This window comes from Oncorhynchus gorbuscha, linkage group LG21 (assembly GCF_021184085.1).
Source record: "Oncorhynchus gorbuscha isolate QuinsamMale2020 ecotype Even-year linkage group LG21, OgorEven_v1.0, whole genome shotgun sequence".
NCBI lineage: Eukaryota > Metazoa > Chordata > Actinopteri > Salmoniformes > Salmonidae > Oncorhynchus > Oncorhynchus gorbuscha.
In genome coordinates, this window is record NC_060193.1 from 11,072,581 (window position 1) to 11,077,802 (window position 5,222).

The following is a 5,222-nucleotide window of genomic DNA, read 5'->3' on the forward strand; positions in this document are numbered from 1 at the left end:
ACAGCGCCGCCATCATCAACGTCACCCTGCAACTTATACAGAACTATAAGCGACTATTCACGGTACCAAGAGTGTGTGTGTGTGTGTGTGTGTGTGTGTGTGTGTGTGTGTGTGTGTGTGTGTGTGTGTGTGTGTGTGTGTGTGTGTGTGTGTGTGTGTGTGTGTGTGTGTGTGTGTGTGTGTGTGTGTGTGTGTGTGTGTGTGTGTGTGTGTGTGTGTGTGTGTGTAAATCTCCTGTCCTCTTCTCCCCAGGTGTCAGCAGAGCTCCAACAAGAGGTGCTGATGAGTCTCATTCAGACGGATCCTGACATCATCGACTATCTTCTCCGCAGGAAACTCAGGTATGTTTCATTTCAGGGCCCATAGTAGGAGCGTGGATCAGGTTCCCCCTGTCTATTTTTATTTATTATGATCTAAAAGGCCAAACTGGTCCTGGATCAGCCCTTCAGTTGTCTCTGAATCCCAGTGTTGTGTGTTTATTGAATGTATGTCTGCCTTTATCACCAGCGCTGCAAGACTTCCTGCAACGTGAATAATAAAATACTCTCTCCTCCCTCTCTTTCCTCTCCTCCTTCTCCCTCCCCCTCTCCTCCCTCTCCTCCTTCTCCCTCCCCCTCTCCTCCTTCTCCCTCCCCCTCTTTCCTCTCCTCCTTCTCCCTCCCCCTCTCCTCCTTCTCCCCTCCTTCTCCCTCCCCCTCTTTCCTCTCCTCCTTCTTCCCTCTCTTTCCTCCTTCTCACTCCCTCCCTCTCTTTCCCCTCCTCCTTCTCCCTCCCCCTGTCCTCCCTCTCCTCCCTCCCTCCCTCCCACGGTGACAGTCACCTGGCGGTGGGGACAGTAGATTCTATGGGGAGTCGGCGGGACACGGGGGTGTCTCTGGACTCTGTGGGGTCATTCAGTGATAGCCTGTCACCCCTGGAGACTCCCTCACCACTCTTCAACTTGTCCCCCCTGGAGCCCCCCTCTCCCCTCTTCAACCCTGACGGGCCCGGGGACGGCAGCCTGACCAGTGAGGTGTTCTTTAACCTGGAGGCACTACGACACCACAACAACAAGAAACGTAAGTCGCGGGTCATAGAGGGGACACCTCTGTTGCCACACCCTTATTTGTTCTGTTGCTATGGTTACGGCTAGGCTTAGGGTTAAAGACACATTCCAGCAATTTTTTAAAAACTTTTCCTGTTGAAAAACAAAACCCCATAAATACAGTAAAGTACACGTAGTTAAGCGTAAACAATTGGTTTTGAGCAAAATAGTATTTTTTAAACACAACTGCAAACCTCAAGGACTAGGTCTGGTGGCAATCTGTGATTTCATTGCCCTCCCCCTTGTTTGAGTAACAATAGAGGGGCAATACAGAACAAAAGAGGAAAGCCCCCCCCAATTTATCTGGACCACCTATTGAGATGGGCCTTTTGTTAAGACAGTTAGTATTAGTATTAGTTAGTATTAGTATTAGAATAAGGGTTATGGTTGAGCCGGGGTGTGGACAGGAAGCTAGAGTTAGGGTTAACATAATAATAATAACAATAATACACACCGTACCAATTGATAAGATTGTAATAAGAAATACCATTCAAAATAACATTGTAAAAACAAACAAACATTGTAGATAACACTGTAACAACAAAGTAACAACATTCTAAATAATAAAGTAACAACATTCTAAATAAAAAGTAACAACATTCTAAATAATATTATAACAACATTCTAAATAAAGTAACAACATTCTAAATAAAAAGTAACAACATTCTAAATAGCATTGTAACAACCAAGTAACAACATTCTAAATAACAAAGGAACAACATTCTAAATAAAAAGTAACAACATTCTAAATAACAAAGTAACAACATTCTAAATAACAAAGTAACAACATTCTAAATAAAAAGTAACAACATTCTAAATAACAAAGGAACAACATTCTAAATAACAAAGTAACAACATTCTAAATAAAATGAACAACATTCTAAACAACATTGTAATAAAAAGTAACATTCTAAATAACATTGTAATAACAAAGTAGCAACATTCTAAATAACAAAGGAACAACATTCTACATAAAATTAACAACATTCTAAACAACATTGTAAAAACATTCTAAATAACATTGTAACAACAAACATTGTAGATAACACTGTAATAGCAAAGTAACAACATTCTAAATAAAATGTAGCAACATTCTAAATAACATTGCAACAACAACAATTCTAGACAACACTGTAGTAACGACATTCTAAATAACATTAACAACAAAGTAGCAACATTATAAATAACAAAACAATCCAGAAAACATTGTAATAAACACCATTCTAAATAACATTGTAATAAACACCATTCTAAATAACATTGTAATAAACACCATTCTAAATAACATTGTAATAAACACCATTCTAAATAACATTGTAATAAACACCATTCTAAATAACATTGTAATAAACACCATTCTAAATAACATTGTAATAAACACCATTCTAAATAACAAAGGAACAACATTACTTTGTAACAACAAAGTAACAATCTAGAAAACATTGTAATAAACACCATTCTAAATGAAAATATGTAGAATAACAACACATCTCTCCCTCCACAGGCTCCAACGTGATCCTGTCCAAGTCCATCGGCCAGATGAGACAGTTCCACTCCAACCACAACCTCCTGAGTCTGTCCCAGTCCTCTAGCAGCTCCAGAGTCCACCCAGAGGACAGCTACCATGCCCAGGAACAGAGGGCTCCGCTGGGGGAAGATCTGAGCTTCACTCTGGGGGCTGCCTCATGCTCCAGCCTGGGAGGACAGGGGGATAACAGTGTCTGGGTGAGACAGACACCCCAGGAGGAGAGAGAGAAACAGGTGGCTAACAGTGTCTGGGTGAGGCAGGCGCCCCAGGAGGAGAGAGAGAAGCCATCTCCAAGTCATTCCAGTTATTTCTGGGACTTCTTCACAGGGAAGAGCTCGGGGTCAGAGACCATGGTATGATAGGACACAACACTGGGGGGTGCGGTGGAGGGGTGAGTGAATTCCAGGGGCGGATTGGGACTAGAAATCGTTGGAGCAGCCCACCGGACTTTTGTCGGTTCTGCCAGTTTCTAGGCTGATGGAAGGTGGTTGAACCATGGACTCTATGGGGGCGTCCAGCGGTAGCCTGTCACCTGACCATGAGAGAGAGGGTATATACACGTGTCAGACAAGCACAACCCAAACATAATAAACACACTGTTTAAATACTAACACTGCTTGGGACTAACATTACCAAGGAATTTTAGATATAGTTTTTTACTATTGTTCCTATATCTCCTTTGGACTCCGAGTGATGCGGCTGGAGACTATGTTATGGTACACTATCCCTTATCACAGTACAGCTTTTTACCCAGCTCATGAATTAAGTTTGAAACATTGGTTACAATGATGTGTGTGTGTGTGTGGGGGGGGGGGGGTGTATATAACTTCTTTGCTTCGGCTTCTGATGCAAAAAACAAGACATTGGGGCCTCTTCTTTCTATTCCACAAGAGGGCAACCTTTACCACACCTCGTATATACTTCATCTGGCTGCTGTGAACTGGACCTATTACCCCACTTCACAGGACGATTTGAATTAACTACCAGGGACAATATGGCCCTAGATATGTTCTAAAGACTAAAGATATGTTCTAAAGACTAACTAAAGACATTAGTTAAATAAAGGTTACATTTAAAACATATTTTAAAAAGACATACCTAAAGATTCTGGGAATGCTGTGTACAGACCTACCTAAAGATTCTGGGAATGCTGTGTACAGACCTACCTAAAGATTCTGGGAATGCTGTGTACTGTACAGACATACCTAAAGATTCCGGGAATGCTGTGTACTGTACAGACCTACCTAAAGATGGAGGGAGAATGCTGTGTACTGTACAGACCTACCTAAAGATTCTGGGAATGCTGTGTACTGTACAGACCTACCTAAAGATTCTGGGAATGCTGTGTACTGTACAGACCTACCTAAAGATTCTGGGAATGCTGTGTACTGTACAGACCTACCTAAAGATTCTGGGAATGCTGTGTACTGTACAGACCTACCTGAAGATGGAGGGAGAATGTTGTGTACTGTACAGACCTACCTGAAGATGGAGGGAGAATGCTGTGTACTGTACAGACCTACCTAAAGATTCTGGGAATGCTGTGTACTGTACAGACCTACCTGAAGATGGAGGGAGAATGCTGTGTACTGTACAGACCTACCTGAAGATGGAGAGAGAAAGCTGTGTACAGACCTACCTGAAGATGGAGAGAGCATGTTGTGTACTGTACAGACCTACCTGAAGATGGAGGGAGAATGCTGTGTACTGTACAGACCTACCTGAAGATGGAGGGAGAATGTTGTGTACTGTACAGACCTACCTGAAGATGGAGAGAGAATGCTGTGTACAGACCTACCTGAAGATGGAGAGAGAATGCTGTGTACAGACCTACCTATAGATGGACAGAGAATGCTGTGTACAGACCGACAGTTGAAGTCGGAAGTTTACATACACCTTAGCCAAATACATTTAAACTCAGTATTTCACAATTCCTGACATGTAATCCTAAAATGTCCATGTTTTAGGTCAGTTCGGATCACCACTTTATTTTAAGAATGTGAAATGTCAGAATAATAGTAGAGAGAATAATTTATTTCAACTTTTATTTCTTTAATCACATTCCCAGTGGGTGAGAAGTTTACATACACTCAATTAGTATTTGGTAGCATTGCCTTTAAATTTATTAACTTGGGTCAAACATTTCAGGTAGCCTTCCACAAGCTTCCCACAATAAATTGGGTGAATTGTGGCCCATTCCCCCTGACAGAGCTGGTGTAACTGAGTCAGGTTTGTAGGCCTCCTTGCTCGCACAAGCTTTTTCAGTTCTGCCCACAAATTTTCTATGGGATTGAGGTCAGGGCTTTGTGATGGCCACTCCAATACCTTGACTTTCTTGTCCTTCAGCCATTTTGCCACAACTTTGGAAGTGTGTTTGGGGTCATTGTCCATTTGGAAGACCCATTTTCGACCAAGCTTTAACTTCCTGACTGATGTCTTGAGATGTTGCTTCAATATATCCATATCATTTTCCTCCTCATGAAACCAACTATTTGTGAAGTGCACCAGTCCCTCCTGCAGCAAAGCACCCCCACAACATGATGCTGCCACCCCGCGCTTCACGGTTGGGATGGTGTTCTTCGGCTTGCAAGCCTCCCCTTTTTCCTCCAA

The 5,222-nt window shown here is 42.4% G+C and overlaps 1 pseudogene; it reads left to right on the forward strand.

The window, feature by feature from the left end:
* Positions 1-4,605, forward strand: part of LOC124008289 — a 157,172-nt pseudogene extending 152,567 nt beyond the window's left edge.
* Positions 4,606-5,222: the final 617 nt, after the last annotated feature.